The sequence below is a fragment of the Canis lupus genome, chromosome 24 (genome assembly GCF_003254725.2).
Source record: "Canis lupus dingo isolate Sandy chromosome 24, ASM325472v2, whole genome shotgun sequence".
NCBI lineage: Eukaryota > Metazoa > Chordata > Mammalia > Carnivora > Canidae > Canis > Canis lupus.
This window is the reverse complement of record NC_064266.1, coordinates 14,834,592-14,848,741: the sequence shown is the minus strand read 5'-3', so window position 1 is coordinate 14,848,741 and position 14,150 is coordinate 14,834,592. Positions and strand designations below refer to the sequence as shown.

The following is a 14,150-nucleotide window of genomic DNA, read 5'->3' as shown; positions in this document are numbered from 1 at the left end:
TCCATTTACATGAGGAATCTAAAGTAGTCTGATTCATAGTATCAGAGAGTAGAATCATGATTGATAGGGCAAGCAGGGGGATTGGGAATTGTTGTTCAGCAGGGATAATATTTCAGTTACACAAAATGAATAAATCCTAAAGATTTATTACATAACATTGTGACTATAATTAATGAAACTTTATTTTTTATTACATACGTGGTAAGTGGGTATATTACATGTTAAGTGTTCTTATCAAATAAAAAAAAACCACTAAATTCCTTAGTTCTTTCTCATCATTCATTTCTGAGGAAATGGTTTTATTATTTAAACTGTTGTTAAAACATAATAAAAGAAAGCAAAAAGCAAACAAACAGAAACATCTGACTGCCTTGACCACCTCCTCTTTCTCATTCTCACATTCAATCCCCAATCTATTAATTTCATTTCTAGAATTATCTTAGATGCACTCACTGTTTTACATCACCACTTTTATGGCCCTGGACCAAGCCACAACTTTCAAATTTCTACAGTCCTACTACAAAATCCTCTAACAAAATTCTCATTTTACTGTTGTCTTCTCTAATATATTGTTTAGAGACTATCTGAAATGCTCTTTTTAAAACCAAAAGATGACATATACTGCCCCACTGCTTAAATGTCTGCCATGACTTCTCATTGCACATATAGTAAAATCCAAATTTCCCACCATGGCAACTCCCTACCTGCTCTGGCTTCTGCTCACTTCTCTCTAAAGTCATCACAATTTGACCTACTTTCATGTACTCACAAAGCTGAGTTCTTTCATGCTTTGTTCAGGCTGTTCTGTGTGCCTGGGCCACCCTTCTACTGAATTTTGTCAATATTATCATCTTCCCTAATTCCAGTTCTCTGCTTTAATGCTATGTTTTTGGAAAGAGCTTTTGTAATTAACCTAACTATATTAATGTCCTATAATATAACTAGTCCTATTCTATTTTTTTTTTTAATTTTAACACTACAGAGTACTATCCACATATTGTAACTTGAGTAGAAGCTTTATAATTTCACATGATTGGAACCAGTAGTTGATTGGATAATTGTAACTACAACAACAAAGAAAATAGTTCAAGACTAAAATTAGTAAAAGAGTACATCTATAAATTAACATTTTATGTTAACTCAGAACATGGATATGTATGTGCTTTCCTTTATTGATGTTTTTACATAGAGCCAAGGATATAAGTATGTTGTTGAATAGTTAGTCATTCTAGATCTTTTTTGCATTAGTATACAGCTTTGGCTATGACTTTTAGTTTCAATTGCATAATTTAAAACAAGAAACTGAAGACACTTGAGAAACAGAGTGTTTCTAGATTTTGATATTTCTTTTCTAATTGTTTGTAGATGTATCTCCCACACTTAATTTGTAAAGGTTTTGTTTTATCTTGTTTTTGATTGTTTTGTTTTTGGGGAACTGTTCTTATTGAGTTTTTCCAAAGATTTTACTCATATTTTTTTTCTCATAATAATCACACAGGGACTCAGACTCCTTCCATCCTGTCCTTTGCCTTCCTCAAGTGACATATTTGTATTGCTCAGACCTGGAAATAGCACATATTACCTTTACTCACATTCTATTGGCTAGTCCAAACACGAGCACAGTTAACTGCTAAAGAGGCAGGAAATGTAGTCTAAATGTGTGCTCAGGAAGAAGAGGAAATGGGTTTGGTTAGCAGCTAGCCAATCTTGGCAAAACTCTCCTTTAAGTCCACTTTATATTGTTATACAACGTGGGCCCTATTTAATATAGTAAAAACAAAAAAGAAGATGACTAAGTTCAGTAAGTATTATTTGTTCTGGAATGGTCTATGTAGCAGTTTGTTTATTCTTCTTACTCAAATCTCCTAGCAGGTATTGCCTGCAAATACAAGTCAGTAGGAGATATTGTATCTTATTAATAGTATCCCCTTTAGAAATTATTCAGCACTTATACAGACAGGATCAGGAAAAAAATGAGGTCATGAGGACCATAATATAAATTGGCATTATAAGTGGGATAATGTTGTAGACATTGAAATATTAAAATAGTCTCTACTATTTCCTGGCCTACCAGTCAGTTCTTTTGGCTCTCACTTACCTACTTAGGTATCAGCAAAACATTCATGAGATTGAAAGTAATAAAAGGCCTTGGTGGCTGTATCAGGATTGTTTTGTTGGCCAGGAATAGCTTCCACACAGATGGATTGAGCCTGTGCAGAACCACTTGAAGGTACTGAAAACACCACCGCATTAAATATATCCCATTACTTATCAATCAGCTGCAGTTCTGAAGACCTATTATTAAAGTGACTTTGCTGGACTAATCATTATCTTCACATGATTCCTAACCAAAAAAAAAAAAAATTTATTTATTCATGAGAGACACACAGAGAGAGGCAGAGACATGGGCAAAGGGAGAAACAGGCTCCTTGCGGGGACCCTGATGCGGGACTCAATCCCAGGACTCTGGGATCACGCCCTGAGCTAAAGGCAGCTGCTCAAACACTGAGCCACCCAGGTGCCCCCTCCCTAACAAAATATTAATATTAAACTGGAAAGAGTAATAAATTAACCTCAAATTGCCTTTTACTACATCATGAATAAATGTATTAAATTACCTAACTCTATGCAAATGGCAGAAGGTATGTAACATAGGACAGGTGACATTGTAATGGCAAAGTTTGGGAAAAATAGAAAACTGTGGATATAGGTACTAAATTAAATGCTTCTGGTAGGTAGGGGCAGGCCTAGCATTAGGGGAGTGGAAGGGAGCACTAACTTACAAACATATATTTGTCCCTGGACATTGATGTGTATTTCTTATTCAGAGTCTGCTTTCTGCAAATGTTACTCTACTAGTTCTGTTTTAAAGAGTTATAAGTCTTTTATATTATTCAGTAGCCACTTCCACATAATATAAAATGATATCTTCTGCTATCTGCTGGCAACTTCAAACATTAGATCAATCATATGTAAGTGGAAAATCAATATAGAGTGTTTTAAAAACTTTGAAGTATGATTGATATAAAAAAAAAGACTGACTACACAGGGTATCCCTGGGTGGCTCAGCGGTTTAGCGCCTGCCCTTAGCCCAGGGCGCAATCCTAGAGTCCCGGGATTGAGTCCCACGTCTGGCTCCCAGCATGGAGCCTGCTTCTCCCTCCTCCTGTGTCTCTGCCTCTCTCTCTCTTTATGTCTATCATAAATAAATAAATAAGTAAATATTAAAAAAAAAGACTACACATATTTAGTGTATACATTCTGGTGAATTTGGACATATATATATATATATATATATCCATGAAACCATCACCATAGTCAAGTTAACAGACAAATTCATCATCTCCAAACGTTTACTTGCATCCCTTTGGAGTTTTTTTTCCTGAGTTTTGTTTTTTATTACAGTAAGAACTAATAACATGAGATCTACCCTCTTCACAAATTTTTAAGTGCACAAAACAGTGTTGTTGACTATAGGCAGTATGTTTTATAGCAGATCTCTAGAACTTATTCATCTTGCATAACAGAAATTATATACTGATTAAACAATTCCCCATTTCCCTTTCTGCCCTGGTAACAACTATCTTATTTTCTGCTTCTATGAGTTTTACTGCTCTTTATAAGTGGAATCATGCAGTATTTCCCCTTTTGTGATTGGCTTATTTTACTTAGCATAATTGCCATACAGCAATAAAACATTATCTATTAGTAGACACAAATATGGTTAAACCTCAAAAAATTATATTGATTAAATATAAATATATTTATATTATTTATACATAATATTAAATTATAATGTTATTAAATTTTATAATATATATTTTATATAAAATAAGCCAGACACTAAGAAGTACACACTGTATGAACCCATTTATATAAAATCCAAGTAAAAGCAAAATTGCCCTATGGTGATAAAAGTCAGCATAGTGGTTGTCTTGGATTGGGGCAGATATTAATTAGAAAGATGCACAAGAGGATTTTCTGGTGTAATAATAATATTCTATGTCTTTATCTGAAATATGGTTACATGCTTCTGTGCATTTATCAGAGATCCTAGAATTGTCCACTTAAGTTTTGAGCATTTTCATGTACATAAGTTATACTAAATACTGGTAGACTAAAAAAAAAATTGTGTCACTTCTGCATAAGAGCATTACTATAAGATGCAAAAATAATTTATCAATATGAAATACAAAAATATGAACTTAATCTGAATGATTCTCAGTATGGTACCTATTTCTAATAGCTCCCCAGAGAGAATGAAAGAAGAAACTGTAGGGTGAGAATATTTTCAATTCCTTTTAAGCCTATGAGTGTAACCAAAATCTAAATTGAAACACCAAAAACATGAAAAAGAAAATTAGTAACAGTAGGGAATTCAGAGGTATTGGTGAATTTGAAGCAGGTGCTTCTATATAAATAGTCACCCATAGTAGATGTGAATTTAGCACCTTGCATGTGATTCTGTAAAATAGGTACACATCTGGCTTCCTGCTATTGGTCATGAGTTTAAAAACTTTGGCTCATATATATAAATCAATGCACTTAAATCCAAAAGATTAATAGGAAGAGCTCAGAGTTCACATTGGCCCCTTGGCTCTCTCTTCCGATGAACTAAAGTGGAAGATTTGACTTAGCTTTCAGAGAACTTCAAGTCTTAGATATAATAGACTTAAGTCTCTTTGCTTAAGTCAAGCTCAGGAAAGTCAGCCAAGTTAAACTCAGAGGTATGTCTGGGACTGATGTAGCTTTCTCTCAGATAGTTGTAGGAATTGTGCACACAAATCAATGAATTAATCATGACAAGGTCACAACACAGATTTCTAATAGCTATCCAGTCACATAGTTCCAAAATTATTCATATAAAGTTTTCAGAAATAAAAATTATGGCAAAACAAATTGTAAAGACTTCCTAAATCCTGTAACATGGTCCTATTTAATAGTCCTGATTAAATAAAAAACAAACAAAATAAATCAATACAAATATTCTCAATTAACAGTTACAGAAAAATACATGCTCAGTGGAGGACTACTTGATGGGTTATAAAGAGATGAGTGATCATATCCAAAAGTTGCCTGTTAATGAACAGATATCAATCTGGAAGGGATTTTTTTCAAGATAATTTACAAAGACTAGACTTTGGTCCTCTTCTGTTGAACTATTTGTATAATTTGGGCAGAGGTTCTAGATACCAGTACCATCGAACATGTGGCTCAGTGCTGAAATTTATATCACTTTTTATCACAACACTGTCCCATGACAAAACACTCCTTTATTAGACAGCTATTTCTGTATAAATAAACTGTTAAAAAGTTTGGTGGCTGAAAACCACAATAGTTTTATTTGCTTATGATCCTGTTGGTCAGCAATTGGAGCTGGGCTCAGCTGGACAATTTTTCTTCTGACCTCTCTTCAGGCCACTTACACAGCCGTGGTCAGCTGGAGGGTTGGTTAGAGGCTAGTTAGGAGAATAAGCCTCAGCTGGATAGCATTTTCCTGATCCCCATGGTCTCACCCTTCAGTTGGCTATTCCAGGCTTACAGAGCAACAGGAGGACAAAGGGAAGTGGCAAGGCCCCTTGAGGCCCATACTCAGGAAGCACACAGTGTGTCTTCCACTCTATTTTGTTGCTTAAACAAGATATTAGGCCAGCCCAGGTTTAAAAGTTAGGATAATAGATTCTACCTGTCAGAGGAGAATACTACAAATAACTTTTGGTCATTTTAAAGATTTTTTATTTATTTATTCTTGAGAGACACAGAGAGAAAGGCAGAGACATAGGCAGAGGGAGAAGCAGGCTCTCTTTAGGGAGCCCGATGTGGGACTCGATCCCAGGACCCTAAGAACACATCCTGAACCAAAGGCAGACACTCAGCCACTGAGCTACCCAGACGTCCCACAATTTGTGGTCATTTTAAATGTAGCACAGACCTCTCTCCTTGGGTGCAATTATTTATATTCTTCTTGGGAAAAATACACTTACCACCTTTTAAGACCACCAAAAGTAGTGGTGTATGACAGCCAACTCTCTAAAAAGAAGAAAAAAAGAGCCCTGATATGAAACATTTGATCATTTCTGTGATATAAATACTACCAGCATCCGTAATTTCAAGATACTGATAGGATATCCTGAGTATAAGTTGGGAAAAGATGCACACAACCAGCTCTCACAAGCTGGCATGAGGTGGCACTGACACACCACTGCCAATTATGGCTTCAGACCCAAATACAATATATCAAAATCTATTAACGTGGCTTCTCATGACCTATAGGTCTATAAAAACATAGATTGTCCACTTCCCATATTCTCAAAGCACAATTTTGAGATAGTGGCAAGATAACTAGTATAATCAGTGTTTCAAAAAGGAGGGGAACAGACATCACATAGCAGACACTGGTGCATAGCAATTTTTATATAGCAGATATTATTAGGTCTCCCTACCCCAGGAGCTGGCAATAGTCTGCTTAGGGCCTTGATCTGTTCTATGAGAGTAGCTCTCTACTCCATTGCTGTTCTTAGGACTTGAAATTACTCTTTAGGAATTTGACTTTGCTCTGTAGGATTTTTGCTTGCCCTCCGAGACCTCTTGTCTTTTCTATAAGAAAGACTGCATATTTCCAGCTGAGGAATTTTCTTCTTACTTGACAAAATTGGGGGCCCAGAGGAGTGTTTTCATTTTGCACTCTCTGTGCCACTTATAGATCAAAGTGCTGAATATCTCCTATAATGTATTTACTACTGTGCCGAAAGTGAAAAACAGAATAGCTGTATGGGTACAGAACAGTTGCTAGGTGTATCAGTTGTTTATAGTTGTGATTGCATGGATGATTGGGAATTGAGGCTACCACTGCCCAGCATCACGAGAGTACCTACTACATATCACCAGCCAGGGAAGAAATAGAAACGGAAAGTTTGGAGTACAGTTTCTATTCAATATGTATCACATTCATACCATCTTAAAGTCAAAAAAATTACAGGTTGGAGACTGCCTGAAGTGTGATTTGGGATTTCTTATAGTGACTCCTGTGACTTGAATTCTTGGCTTTGCAAGTAGAGTACTGATATTCACCCCACAGCCTGGAGAGAAGCTGGCATTTCTTAAGTATACACATTTAAATTATATATTTACTCCAAGCCACTAAAATTGCATTTGTAGAGAATATTTCAGAATTAGATCACTCACTAATTCTTGTTTAGATACAAGAAACAATAAGGAGACCACAAGATGTATAAATACACATTTTACGCACAAACATACAAACACACTGCCCCAAGTGAGGGAATACAGACAGGCTCACAGTAAACCATATGCATAACAGAGAGAAAGAAGCCTTCCAAACCCAATCAAGTTTTTGGCAGTCTTTGAAAAGTCTAATCTACCAACGTCCTTGGGGAGAAACAAATGCTTTCTAGGCCCATTTTAATGGGTCAGGGAGTTGAATGCCCAGGTGAAAGAGAGAAATAGCCATTCGTCCAGGAGGGGAGATTAAATCTTTTATTCTGCTGATTAACCTGGATGTACTCCTTTTCCAGTCCCCTTTCTATTTTGTGTCTTGGGGCATCAGCAATGAGCTTGGTCACCAGCAGTGGATTTAAGACTTCTCCTCAAACTTGGTGCTTATATACAAACTTGTAGGTGACAGAAGCTTAAACTGGAAGTCATTTCACCTAACCAAATAGCAACGAACACTCCTGTAAATGTAAAAAAAAAAAAAAAAATGGCAGCAGAGGTATGAGACCTCTGTCTTGGATCATAATCCACAGTATATTCACACTTGCCTGTCAAGTGTGCCTCCATATAAAATGCCTAGACAGTGGGTTTGGCTTCTCTTTTGCTCTTTACCTACACATGTTCCCTAATAAATTTCTATAGATGCCAGGGACATATATCTGAAAAGTAATTTATGTAGCTTTTCCCCTCCTTCTTTCAAATTCTATTGTAGTTATGATTCATTCTATTTATTGGTAAGCATAGGAAGCCTAGCTAAATGTTTGAGAGAAACAAAGATAGGCAGAAACAAAGCAAATTTCTGTTTATTTCCCATAATATATTTTTTAAATGTCCTAAGTGTTAAGCTCTATGCTGTGCCCTATAACAGTGTTTCTGAAATGGGGGTAATTTTGCCACAAGGGACATTTTGATAATGACTGGAAGAATTTTTGGTTGTCACAAAGAGGGAAGGGGGAGGCTACTATTAGGATCCAACTGTTAGAGATCAAGGAAGCTGTTAAGCATCCTGTAAAGCTTTGGACAACCTCCCACAACAAATTATCTCGCCAAAATGTTGATAGTTCTGAGGTTATGAAACCCTGCACTAAAGATAAAATGACGTTTCAACAGTGATATTAACAGTTTCTGAGCATGGCAGATATCTTCAAATAATTGCCTCAGTGTATGTAAATTTGCACATCTGCAAAGTCAGAAATTAGGGTCAGAACATCTTCCAGGAAGACATGTCCGAGAAGTATTGCTTGAAATGAAACCTGAATGGTGAGTAGAAATCAGCTATGTGCAGGGAGGAAGGAAGGACATTCCAAAGAAAGGGAACATTGTTGGAAAGGCCCTGTGGAAAGAGTAAACAGAAAGACGCTGAAGGGCAATGTGGGTAGAATGCCAAAATGGAGGTGGAACTTGGAATGGAATGAGTCTGGGAAGAGGGGCAGAGAGCTACATCATGTGGGGCCTCATAGGCAATGCTAGTGAACTTTGACTTTATCCTAAAAGCAATGGGAAATAATGACATTTTTGAACTAAAGAGGTAGTGGTAGTAGTGGATGATCATTCTGTGTACACTTAAAAATGGTCAAAATGGTCAATTTTATGTTCTATGTATTTTATCATATTAAAACATAAGTAGCAGTATGCCATTTATTATAGGATATAAATGGGTGATCAAATTTAGAACTTTAATGGGTGATCAAATCCAGAAGTCAACAATAGCCATAAAGATTTTGAGATAGCTCTAGACTGTTACTGGCATCAAGATTAGTACTGTGTATGTGAACAGTCTCAGTTGCTTCTCAGCCAAATACTTCCTTTTCCTATCTATACCTGTGAAACATTTTCCTTTTGAATGTCACAGTAGGTGTTTACTTGAACCTTGTTAGAATTTCCAACTGATGGATTTCCTTTCCCAGATGGAAATTCTTCTAGCTCAAGTAATTTTTCAAGGAGAAAAATTTCTGCTATGAAGTTAAGTGGGTTGGGTCCTTTTTTCCAGTGTAGAAAGATTTGTGTCTGAGTGGAGGAAGCTGAATAACGAAGAGATGAGACAGCCACCACTTGGGTGTTAGTGACCCAGGACGTTCCATCTGGGGCCTTTTACTATATTTTATAGTTGTTTTGCATTGATTAGCATATTCATTGGTGCTCAGCATTCCCAGACATCCGGCTTATTCAAATGAAATCCTAAAAGAAATATACAACTTTTAATAAAAATCAGTAATAATCTTTTCTTTACTTTAATGTTTTTAGTATAGCAAACCTCAAAGTATTTAATCACAGAAAAAACCTGAGTTTTCCTTATTCATGAATATATTTTCCTGATAGATATATTTTTAAAATACTTTGCCTTAAGTGTTTGTTGTATTTTCTTAAATAGAATAAAATATTTTCTTATTTTTAAGGGAATCTGGGCAGTAAGATTCTAAAACTGATATTTTTGTTTGTTTGTTTACCTAATGAAGGCTAAGACTTTGTAACACATAATAGTGGGTGCAAAATGAACCCAATCTTTGAGGGACCGTTCTATACTTTTCATCTTAGAAAGGGAGGAAAGTGAGTCTTAGTACTTTGCTATATGCCTTCCAGAGGTGCTGTCCAGTAAGATGTTCTGTACTTACAGAAATACTATAAAATACTCTATAATTTCTGCTGCCTAACATGGCAGCCAGTAGCCCCATCGTGCTGCTGAGCCGTTGAAATATGGCTAATGTGATTGAGTAACTGAATTTTTAATTTTATTTCACTTTAATAAATTTAAATTTAAATAACAATATGTGGGTAATAGCTACAGTATTGGACAGTGGAACTTAGAGTTTAAAATTGCAACTGGGGGCATCTGGACAGCTGGGTCAGTAAAGTATCCAACTCTTGGTTTTGGCTGAGGTCATGATCTCAGGATCATGAGATTGAGCTGCAAGTTGGCTCCATGCTGAGCATGAAATCCTCCCTCTCTCTCCTCCTCTGCCCCTTCCCCCACTTGCTCTCTTTCAAATAAACAAACAAAATCTTTAAAATTGTAATTGGATGGAGAAATATCAAATTGAATTATTTTATGGGAAAAAAGCTTCTTTGGAACTTTTAAGGCTTGCAGCACATTGATTAGTCATGTTATTTTTTAAAGGATTTTATTTAATTATTTGAGACAAAGAGAGAACAAACAGGGAGGGAGGTCAGAGGGAGAGGGAGAAGCAGACTCCCTGCTGAGCAGGGAGTCCGATGCAGGCTCAATACCAGGACCCTGAGATCATGACCCAATCCAAAGGCAGACACTCAACTGACTGCACCACCGAGGAGCTCCAATTAGCCACGTTATTGATGGTGGTGAGGATTTGTTTTTTAAAACATCCTTTTTTATTCTTTTTTATTTTTATCAAGTTTTTATTTTAATTCCACTGTAGTTAGCAGTGTTATATTAGTTTCAGTTATAAAACATACTGACTCAGCACATATACATCACCCAGTGTTCATCATGACAAGTGCACTGCTTTGCTTAATCCCCATCATCTATTTCTCTTGTCCCCCCAACCCTCTTTCCTTTGGTAAGTATCAGGTTGTTCTCTACAGCTAAGTCTGTTTCTTCATTTCTCTCTCTCTCCCTCTCTTTTTTTTCCCGTGCTCATTTATTTTGTTTCTTAAATTCCAAACATAAGTGAAATCATATGCCATTTGTCTTTCTCTGAATGACTTATTTTGCTTAGCAATATACTTTCTAGCTCTATATCCATGTTGTTACAAACATCAAGATTTCATTCTTTTTATGGCTGAGTAATATTCCAATGTATGTTATACACACACACACGCAAACACACACACACACACATATATCTCTATATATACATACATAGATATAGATACCAAATCTTCTTCATCCATTCATCTATCAATGGACACTTAGGCTGCTTCCATATTTTAGCTATTGTAAATAATGCTGCAATAAACATAGAGGTGCATGCATCACTTTGAATTAGTATTTTTGTATTTTTTGGATAGTTACTCAGTAGTGTGACTACTGGACCATTGGGTAATTCTATTTTAAGTTTTTGAAGAACCGACACACTGTTTCCCAGAGTAGCTGCACCAGTTTACATTCCCACCAACAGTGTATGAAGGTTCCTTTTTCTCCCTATCTTCACCAACACTTGTTTGTTGTGTTTTTTTGTTTTTTTATTTTAGCTGTTGGACAGGTGTGAGGTAATGTCTAATTGTGGTATTGATTTGTATTTCCTGATGCTGAATGATGTTGAGTATCTTTTTATGTGTCTGTTGGCTAAAACACCTTCAGTTAGTTTTCAAATGTCAGTTTGTTTTACAAAATGCAATAAAATATAAATATGAATTCACGTTATAAAAAAACAGAAGAAGAACCTGGTCAACCAGGTGTAGATTCAGAAATCTACAGGTGCTAACGTTTAAGACATTCTCAGTCCACAAAATGTTATAAAACAGAAATTGTAGATTCAGCTCACCTGGGCTGCATGTGTAACCCTTCATGGAAATAAATGCAGTAAACTTCTACTGTGTAAAATACAGGGACTGCAGGACACAGAGGAGGAAGAGTTTAAGAGCTTGCTTTCTTATTCAAACTAAAGATCTTAATAGCAGCCTCTAAGAATGACCAAAATTTTTGATTATCATAGGCCTCGATGTTTAAAACTACAGACTTAAACTAAATGGTGTGTTGGTTTTTCCCTTTGGAATGCTTGCTATAAATGCAGGGTCAGTTTACTTCTGTCCATCACATTTTTTTCTCTACGTAGTGATAAGGTACTTCTAAAACACTGGCATGGCACACTTACAAGAAACAGGCATCTGTCCCCAGAGGAGTTGATTTCTTCTCTGTAAGCTTGATTTCTTTGTAAGCTTGATCCTTACACTGTGTGATTGTGCCCTTCCTTTTGTAATTGAAGGCAATATTTTGCTAGCTTGTCTTTATTCATTTAACTACTCTCCACTGTGCTTATGCATCACAACATTCATGAGCAGTAGTCTTCTCTTCCTTGTGATTTTTAAGGTCCTTTACCTAGTTCATGAAACATTCAGTTAATGTCCTTTTGGTGCATGTATTAGTGTAAAATCACACATTTTTGCATCAAACAGGGCTGAATTAGAATCCTGTCTCTTACATCTGTGAAAACTAAAATATTTAACTTACTTAACTTCTTTGACATTATGTTTCCTAACATTGAAAATAGAACTAATCTTATCTCTAGCACATTTTGTCAATGTATAGTCATTACTATCACTGATGGCGATATTAACGGTGGATCACAAATCTTCAGCAACTTTACAGGGCAGATGGGATTTTTATGCCATTTTGCAGATGAGGAAAGGGTGCCTTAGTAAATGAATTGCTGAGCCTGATTTCAAGGAGTCTGTCAAACTCATAAGATGAATGAAAGAGTTGATACTGTGATACACATAGTTGGTTCTCACTAACAACTTAAGTACTTAAGAGTTGGTAGCTCTTAGAAAATTTAAAGTTTTCAAAAATAAAGTATTTCTAACCTATGAAAAAGTACAGTGTTCAAGGTAGCAATTGCTCATCTATTCAATGCCAAGAATGGTCATATACTACTAACATTTGGTATATTTTCTCCAAAACATATTATTTTATTTTAAGAAAAATAAAGCAATTGTAGAGACAGATAGTCTTTTTCTCACCCTTCCTCTGCCTCATTTTCCATTTTCCAGAGGTACCAACCAAGACTGTGAAGCTGGGGGTGGGTAGGTTGAATCTAGCCATATATATTCTGGTGTGAGGTTGCATGTGCTTCAGAAGTGGTTTACATTTTAAAAGTCTGCACAAAGTGACCGTAGTGGCAAACAAAAGCCCTGCCACTACTTTCTCTCCCCCACTCTCTGCCCCAAGAAAACCAGCATTCTGTATTCATATTTCTTCATTTTCTCTCTCTTTCTCTCTCTCTCTCTCTATATATATATAATATAGTATTATTTTATATCTTTAAAATTTTCCATTAATAATATGGTATGAGTGTCATTTTCCACCTTCCACTTTTTATTCAAAATTATGATTTCAAGATTCTTTTAAATTGGTACATAACAATCAAATTCCATCATTTAAAACTAGGATAATAATATGTTATACAAATACATACCATTGGTTTATTCATTCCCCCTGTTAATGGTCATTTAGGCTGTTTGCAATTTTCAACTTTCTATAAATACTGAAACTAGGACCAGAAAGCAGGAATAATTCTTGATTCTTCTGTTTTTAGCCTTAATTCTTCTCTTTTCTATTCCCATTCACTATCAACCCATCAGAAAATTCCTTAGGCTCTATCTTCAGAATATGTGCATGATAATCAAAGCCATCATGATAATGTCCATGATAATCAAAGCCATCATCAACTCTCTCAGCTAGATTAATGTCAAAAGCTTCCGATTAACTCATCTCCCAGCTTCTTTCATGCCTTTCAAAATCTATTCTATATGCAGCAGCCAGGGTGACATAGAAGACAAGCTACTTTTCTACTTAGTGCTTTCCTAAGATTTCCCATGTCACTGAGAATAAAATCCAAAGTCATTATCATGGTTTACAAAACTTTTCATCAAGCATTCTGATCTCTTATCACATCTGTCAATCATATTGCTCTAGTGTTACTGTTCTTTCTATTTCTAGAATGGCACTTGCCTCAGTATTAGTTTCCCCCAAAATATCCGCCCTAAATTGCCCATTCACTTTTTTGAGAACTATGCTCAATCCTGTCCATATCAGCTAGGTCTTTTCTTGCCACATGTTCTACAGTAGCACCTGCTTAATCCGTATTTTCTTGATATGTCATCTCATGGATAAAATGTAAGTTCACTAAGAGGAGATACTTTGTTTAAATGTTATTGGTAAATCCCCTTGACCTAGAACAGTGTCTAGCTTATATCAGGTGGTCAATTGATGCTTGTTAAAA

At 35.8% G+C, this 14,150-nt stretch overlaps 2 long non-coding RNA genes across 16 annotated transcripts in view; one reads left to right on the top strand and one right to left on the bottom strand.

Annotated features, from left to right (window-relative positions):
• The window catches only part of LOC112673615 (uncharacterized), a 297,501-nt gene that overhangs the window by 144,633 nt on the left and 138,718 nt on the right, over nucleotides 1-14,150 (bottom strand). For 2 of the 13 annotated variants that reach the window (XR_004808814.2, XR_007405551.1), the window contains exons 7-8: nucleotides 11,694-11,760; nucleotides 7,074-9,411 (exon numbers count right to left, since the gene is read on the bottom strand). The exons of 4 other annotated variants lie outside the window; for them this stretch is intronic. This is a non-coding gene — a long non-coding RNA (uncharacterized LOC112673615). Of the gene's footprint in view, nucleotides 1-7,072; nucleotides 9,412-11,693; nucleotides 11,761-12,023; nucleotides 12,248-14,150 lie in introns of those variants that run through there. 7 more of the 13 variants (XR_003144936.3, XR_003144939.3, XR_007405550.1 and 4 more) reach the window with 6 other exon arrangements.
• Nucleotides 1-14,150, top strand: part of LOC112673616 (uncharacterized) — a 208,325-nt gene that overhangs the window by 63,446 nt on the left and 130,729 nt on the right. The window lies entirely within an intron of this gene.